Source organism: Urocampus carinirostris, chromosome 14, assembly GCF_059441175.1.
Source record: "Urocampus carinirostris isolate Australia breed hairy pipefish chromosome 14, RoL_Ucar_1.0, whole genome shotgun sequence".
NCBI lineage: Eukaryota > Metazoa > Chordata > Actinopteri > Syngnathiformes > Syngnathidae > Urocampus > Urocampus carinirostris.
In genome coordinates this window covers 6920907-6929045 of record NC_142362.1, presented here as the reverse complement: position 1 = coordinate 6929045, position 8139 = coordinate 6920907, and positions in this window count along the sequence as shown.

Sequence of the window (8139 nt, the reverse complement as noted above, 5' to 3'; positions counted from 1 at the left end):
TCACTCCCCCTATCTCTCACTGTTGTTTGCTTTCTCACCGTTTCTCTCTCTTTCTAGATCTTCCTCTCTCTCACTTTTTGCTGTCTCTCTTTTTTCTCTCTCTCCTCTACTCTTACTCTCTCTTTCTCAATTTCTTTCTCTCTGTCCTTCTCTCTTTCTCTCTCTATCATTTTTCTCTCTTTTTTCAGTCTTTCTCCCTCTCCACATCAAATCTATCTTCTTCACGCTTTCTCTCTCTCTCTCTCTCTCTCTCTCTCTTTCTTTCTTTTTTTCCTCTCACGCTCTTTCTATTTATCTCTCTTATCATCTATCTATCTTCTCTCTCTCTATCTTTTTTCATTCCCCCTGTCTCTCACTGTTGTTTGCTTTCTCACCGTTTCTCTCTCTTTCTAGATCTCTCTAATCATGTTTCTCTCTTTTTTCAGTCTTTCTCCCTCTCCACATCAAATATATCTTCTTCACGCTTTCTCTCTCTCTCTCTCTCTCTCTCTCTCTCTCGTGCGCACTTTTGTCTCTTGTTCTCTGTCTCTCTCTCTCTTTGTCCCTCTTTACTTTGTGCCTCTCTCTCTTTCTTTCTATCTTTCTATATCCCTTTCCTCTCTTGTTCTCTCTCTTTCTTTCCTTTTTCTCTTACATTTTTTCTATTTCTCTCTCTCTCGCAATCACCATATTTTCGCTCTCTCTTTCGTTCCCTATTTTCCCCTTTGTCTTTTTATCTCTCTTTCTCTTTCTCTGACGTATAGATCTCTCTCTCTCTCTCTACTACTCATTTTTGCTATCTTTTTTCACTCACGCTCTTTCTATTTCTCTTTATTATCTCTATCTTTTCGATCTCTATCTTTTTTCTCACCCTCTATCTCTCATTGTTGTTTGCTTTCTCTCTTTTTCTCTCTTTCAATATCTCCCTCTCACACTATTTTTTGCTGTCTCTTTTTTTTCTCTCTCTCCTCTACTCTCTCTTTCTCTTTCTATCTCCCTCTCCTTTTCTTTCTAAAATCAAATATCTCCCTTTTTCATGCTTTCTATCTCTCTCTCTTTCTCTCTCTCACTTTTTCTCTCTTGTTCTCTCTCTCTCTCTCTCTCTCTCTCTCTTTGTCCCACTTTGCTTTGTGCCTCTCTCTCTCTCTTTCTTTCTATCCTTCTATATGCCCTTTCCTTTCTTGTTCTCTCTCTTTTCTTTCTGTTTTCTCTCACACTGTTTCTATTTCTCCCTCTCGCAATCCCTATATTTTTTTCTCTCTCTTTCTTTCCCGATTTTTCCCTTTGTCTCTTTTTCTCTCTTCCTCTCTCTCTCTCACGTATAGATCTCCCTCTCTCTCCTATTCCTTTTTGCTCTATCTCTTTTTGCTTTCTCTCTCTTTCATTATTTTTCTCTCTCGTATTTTGCTATCTCTCGGTCACTCTCTCACTTACAGACCCCACTCTCCCCCCTACTCGTTTTTACTCTATCTCTTTTTTCTTTCTTTTTCTTTCATTATATCTCTCTCCTTGTATCTTGCTATCGCTCGGTCACTCTCTCTCTCCTTTTCTCTCTTTCAAACTTTTTTCCATCTTTCTTTCCATTTCGGTTTCTTTTTCTCTGTCTTTCTCCCCCCCTTAAATCTGTTCATCTCTCTCTTTCTCCTTTTCTCACACTTAATCTCTCTCTTTGACTCTTTTTCTCTTTGACTCTTTTTCTCTGTGACTCTCTCCGTGTGGCGTTATCTTGGCGTAGTTTGCTAGGTAAAAACCATTCGAAAGTGTATACAGTTCACTGTATATTGTAACAACTAAGGCTATTATAATATAGTAACATACTACATTTTCGAAATGATTTAATTTGTTTCATTCGTATCGGTACTATACCATTAAAAGTAGTTTTTTATTTAAAGAAAATCTGAAGAACCGTTTGGGAGCCAAAATGAGCTCAGCCGAAAAAGCCGGTTCTCAAAAAGAGCCGGAATTCCGATCACTTGCTCGGCATCGTAGTTTGCTGTCTTTATGGGAAAACAGCGCCTCTTAGCGTCCCGGAGCAGCCCTGAACCAAAACAATGATTCATTGAGACTGCATCATTTCCTCAATTATCTCCGGTTTTCTTTTTTAAAGATGTTTTTTTTTAAATTGAACATTGAATCAATTTAACTCTAAAGTTTGCTGACAGGTGGGAAACAGGCGGCCCGCGGGCCAGATCAGGCCCGCTAAGGGATTGAATCCGGCCCGCGAGACAACACTCAGAGAAGCGCAAGAGAAAAACGAGCTGCAGGTTGAAATAGGTCCACTTGATGTTGCCAAAGCCAGGTGCCTCGAACAAAGACACTCTACTTGTATTTATTTATGTATTTATTTATTTCTCTCTCTCTCTCTCTCTTTCTCTTTCTCTTTCTCTTTCTCTTTCTTTCTTTCTTTCTCTCTTTCTTTCTTTCTTTCTTTCTCTTTTTCTTTCTTTCTTTCTCTCTTTCTCTCTTTGTCTTTTTCTTTCTTTCTTTCTCTTTCTTTCTTTCTTTCTTCTCCTCTCTTTCTTTCTTTCTTTCTTTCTTTCTCTCTCTCTTTCTCTTTCTTTCTTTATTTCTCTCTCTCTCTATCTCTCTCTTTCTTTCTTTCTCTCTCTTCTTTCTTTCTTTCTTTCTTTCTCTCTCTCTTTCTTTCTTTCTTTCTTTCTTTCTTTCTCTCTCTCTCTCTCTCTCTCTCTCTTTCTTTCTTTCTTTCTTTCTTTCTCTCTCTCTCTCTTTCTTTCTTTCTTTCTTTCTTTCTTTCTTTCTTTCTTTCTCTCTCTCTCTCTCTCTTTCTTTCTCTCTTTCTTTCTTTCTTTCTTTCTCTCTCTCTCTCTTTCTTTCTTTCTTTCTTTCTTTCTTTCTCTCTCTCTCTCTCTCTCTCTTTCTTTCTTTCTTTCTTTCTTTCTCTCTCTCTCTCTCTTTCTTTCTTTCTTTCTTTCTTTCTTTCTCTCTCTCTCTCTCTCTCTTCTTTCTTTCTTTCTTTCTTTCTTTCTTTCTTTCTCTCTCTCTCTCTCTCTCTCTCTCTCTCTCTTTCTTTCTTTCTTTCTTTCTCTTTCTCTTCTTTCTTTCTTTCTTTCTTTCTTTCTTTCTCTTTCTCTTTCTTTCTCTTCCACATTTCCTGTGGTGTGTCTTGGGCAAGTACAGCCTGGTGGCGCCCAGCCCTCTCCAGGCCAACATGTTGTTAATGTTATTTGAATTTGTATTTATTTATTTCTCTCTCTCTCTTTCTTTCTTTCTTTTCCACCCCTTTTCTCCCACTCTCTGTCTCTGTCTCTTTCACTCTGTGACTCTTTTTTTCTCTTCCTTTGTTGCTTTTTGTCTCTTTCTCTCTCTGTGTCCTTTTAACTTCTTTTGCTCTAACGTCCTTTTTTCCTTTTCTCTCTTTTCTCTTTCTCTCTTCCTACCCTTCGCGCTTTTGTTTCTTTTTTCTCTCCTTCTGACTTTGTATTTCTCTTTGTATTTCTTTCTTCCGCTCCCTTTCTTTCCCCCTCTCTCACGACTTTTTATCTTTTGTTTCTCATGCTCGCTCTTTCTCTCTCTCTCTCTCTCTCTCTCTCTCTCTCTATCTCTCTCTCTCTCTCTCTCTCTCTCTCTCTCTCTCCCTTTCTCTCTCTTTCTTTTCCACCCCTTTTCTCCCACTCTCTGTCTCTGTCTCTTTCACTCTCTGTTTCTCTCTTTTTCTCTTCTTTTGTTGCTCTTTGTCTCTTTCTCTCTCTGTGTCTTTTAACCTCTTTTGCTCTAACTTCCTTTTTTCCTTTTCTCTCTTTTCTCTTTCTCTCTTCCTACCCTTTGTGCTTTCTTTTCTTTTTCTCTCCTTCTGTCTTTCTATTTCTCTTTGGATTTCTTTCTTCCTCTCCCTTTCTTTTCCCCCTCTCTCATGACTTTTTATCTTTTGTTTCTCTCTCTTTCTCTCTCTCTCTTTCTCTCTCTCTCTCTTTCTTTTCCACCCCTTTTCTCCCACTCTCTGTCTCTGTCTCTTTCACTCTCTGTGTCTCTCTTTTTCTCTTCCTTTGTTGCTCTTTGTCTCTTTCTCTCTCTGTGTCTTTTAACCTCTTTTGCTCTGACTTCCTTTTTTCCTTTTCTCTCTTTTCTCTTTCTCTCTTTTCATCTCTTTTGTTTCTCACGCTCTCCCTCTCTCTCTTTCTTTGTCCCGCCCTCTCTCTTCTTTTCCCTCCCTCTTTCTATTCTTTCTTTATCTCTTTAATCTACTAGTCCGGCCCCCGACAGAATGTTTGTTCTATCGTGTGGCCCCCGAGTAAAACTCGAGAGAGAGAGAGAGAGAGAGAGAGAGAGAGAGAGAGAGAGATCATATTGCCGATATTTTTTCTGTTTTAACAAAAAAGTCAAAGATGTTCTTGTGTTCGTACTGGCCACGAGGTGGCGTTAAAGGTCTACTACGGTCATTATTTGACATTTACTCACCAGCGAAAAAACAGGACGTCCCACTCGTGAATCAACAAATTCATATTTTGTTTTTCTTTTAAGCACATTTAATGTGTATCTTATACAAAAACTGGTAATACGGATTAATACTATATAATATCAAATATTTAAAGCTGATTTTGATTTATTAAATCCACCGGAAATAATTTTGTGTTATGTTTTACCGGGTGTGACGTCATCGTGTTACAAATATTCGTAGTATAAAATGGTGGAGTCTAACAATGGATATTTAGTTTTTATCTTTAACAGTATTATTCCATGAGGAAAATATCTTATTGTTGTTAATATTAAAGTCCAATATCGATTTCTTGTTCTGAATTTCCAATATTGTTCAAAAAAAAAAAGCTAGAAAAAGTTAAAAAAAAAAAAAAGTGCTGACGTCACACAATACTTTCATATTTTCCCCAGTGACATTTTTTTTCGGTTTGTTACGAATAAAAAGTGCTAAAAGGCGTTTGAATGAAAACAAAGTGATAGAGTTGTATTCTAAAGATAACTTAATTATGTATTTATTTCTGATGATTCGATATTTGTTAACAGAAAATCTCCTTTTCTGAACCGCTAATCATGACTGCTAACAGGTTAGCATCGAGAACTAAACAATATATACGAAAAATAACGTCAAACCTTGGTTATAAATCATAATTCTATTACAGTGATACCTTGGTACCATTATCCTTTCGATGCTAAAATACTGAATTCTTCAAATACTGAAACATTTTTTCCCATACAAAGTCATGCTATTTCTTTTAATCCGTTCCTACTGTCGAGAAAATAAGCCCAGCACAAAAATGACTTCCACCTTCTTTGTTTGAATAAACTCTTTTTTTTCATCTCGGAGTTTGGATACGTGTTTGGACTGTACTTGAAACAAACAGTTTCTTACTTTCACCATTTTCATTCTACACGGATAAATATAAACTAAGGGGCGAGGATCACTTCACTCCCCCTACCTAATGTGTTCCAAGTAAGATAAAAGACAATAGATGCAGTGGAAAATGAAGCATGAAGGCTCTTGGAACTCAGTTGAGCATTGTGAACACTTTCACAATAAGGAAAACATTTTAAAGTCAACTTTTTAAGGGCACCTACAATGACATCACCCTTTATTTAAGAGGTAGGGTGTGTAAAAAGTGGAAGGGAAAAAAAGAAAAAGAAAAAAGCTGAAATATGGGCAAGAGAAAGAACAGAAAAGAACAAAAAGTTGGAAAAGGAGAACAAAAGAAAAAAGGAGAAAAAATAAATAAAAGGGGAAGAAAGTAAAATGAAGAAATTAAAAAGGGCAAAAAGAAAAATATAAAAAGAAAAAAGGGGGAAAAAAAGAAAGAAAGAACAAAAAGAAAAAAAGGAAAAGAAAAACTGAAAGGGGGAGAAAAAGGAAAGCTGTAAAGGGGGGCAAGGAGAAAGAAACAAAGAAGAAAAAGGAGAGTTGAAAAAAAGCATCAAGGGGAAAAGAAAAGGAGATTAAAAAGGGGATAAAGAAAAACATAAATTAAAAAGGGGAAAAATTAAAGAAAGAACAAAAAGAAAAAAAGAAAAGGAAGAGAAAAAAATGAAAGGGGGGAGAAAAAAAGAAAGCTGTAAAGGGGGGCAAAGAGAAACAAAAAAAGGAGAAAAAGGAGAGTTGAAAAAAAGCATAAAGGGGAAAAAAAGAAAAAAGGAGATTAAAAAGGGGAAGAAAGTAAAATGAAGAAATGAAAAAGGGGAAAAAGAAAAATATAAATTAAAAAGGGGAAAAATGAAACAAAGAACAAAAAGAAAAAAAGAAAAGGGAGAGAAAAAAACTGAAAGGGGGAGAAAAAAAGAAATCTGTATAGGGGGGCAAAGAGAAAGAAACAAAGAAGAAAAAGAAGAGTTGAAAAAAAGCATAAAGGGGGAAAAAAAAGAAAAAAGGAGATCAAATATAGGAAGAAAGTAAAATGAAGAAATTAAAAAGGGGAAAAAAAATAAAAAGGGGAAAAATGAAAGAAAGAACAAAAAGAAAAAAAGAAAAGGGAGAGAAAAAACTGAAAGGGGGGAGAAAAAAAGAAATCTGTAAAGGGGGGCAAAGAGAAAGAAACAAAGAAGAAAAAGGAGAGTTGAAAAAAAGCATAAAGGGGGGAAAAGAAAAGAAAAAAGGAGATTAAAAAGGGGAAGAAAGTAAAATGAAGAAATTAAAAAGGGGAAAAAGAAAAATATAAATTAAAAAGGGCAAAAAATGAAAGAAAGAATGAAAAAAAGAAAAGGGAGAGAAAAAACTGAAAGGGGGAGAAAAAAAGAAATCTGTAAAGGGGGGCAAAGAGAAAGAAACAAAGGAGAAAAAGGAGAGTTGAAAAAAGCATAAAGGGGGAAAAGAAAAGAAAAAAGGAGATTAAAAAGGGAAAAAAGAAAAATAAAGAAATTAAAAGGGGAACAAGAAAAATATAAATTAAAAAGGGGAAAAATGAAAGAAAGAACAAAAGAAAAAAGAAAAGGGAGAGAAAAAAAGAAAGCTGTAAATGGTGGCAAAGAGAAAGATACAAGTTGTTTTATCACTAGGAGGTGCCAAACCACACACACTGTCCCTTTAATACCAACTTCTTATTGTTTATTTTCTTCTTATTACTTGTTTAGAACAGCTTCACTTGTTCACCGACCAGCAGACTTTCTCGTTCGTTAAAGCCCCAGTGTGTAACATTTCACCACTAGATGGCACCTTAGTGTCTGGTGTCACAGAGCACAGCGTAGCAGCCTGATGGCAGACAAACACAATTGGGATTCCATTATATAAAAGAAATACACATTTCTTCACTTATTTTTTTTTCATACAAATGAATATTGCTACGATAGCTCGGAGTGTCCTGACATTTCAATGTTAGCTTATTTGCTACATTTTTGACACACTGTCCCTTTAAAAAGAGAATTATTATTCATTTTTGAACAGAAACGGAGTTTTAGTCTCCAAACTTGACTTTTGTAAGTGTTTCCTGACATTTTAACGTTAGCTTCGTTGCTACATCGCATTGTTTTGTTTTGTTTTACTGAATGAAAGTTTTTTCGTACCGCTAGCAGGCTCTAAATACTATGCACTGTCCCTTTAAGAAGAAAATTCTTTCTTAATTTTGAACAACACAAATTAAGTTTTAGTGTCCGAACTTCCTGTCATTTCAATGTTAGCTTTTTATGCTACATCAGGTTTTTTTTTGTTTTTTTTTTACTGAATGAAAGTATTTTGTACTACTAGGAGGCGCTAAATCTTACACACTGCCCCTTTAAAAAGAGAATCATTAGTAGTTTTTAACAACACAAACGGAGTTTTAGTCTCCAAAATTGACTTTCGTAGATGGTTCCTGACATTTCAATGTTAGCTTTGTTGCTACATCGCATTTTTTGGTTTTCTTTTACTGAGAGAAAGTTTTTTGTACCACCAGGGGGCTCCAAACATTAGAAACTGTCCCTTTGAATAGGGAATTGTTATTCATTTTGAACAACAAAAACGGAGTTTTAGTATCCAAACTTGACTTTTGTAATTGGTTCCTGACATTTCAATGTTAGCTTCTTTGCTAAATTACATTTTTTTGGTTTTGTTTTACGGACTGAAAGTTTTTTGTACGACCAGGAGGCTCTAAATATTAAGTACTGTCCCTTTAAGAAGGAAAACCTATCTTAATCTTGGATAACACAAACGGAGTTTTAGTATCCAAACTTGACTTTTGTAATTGGTTCCTGACATTTCAATGTTAGCTTCTCTGCTAAATCACATTT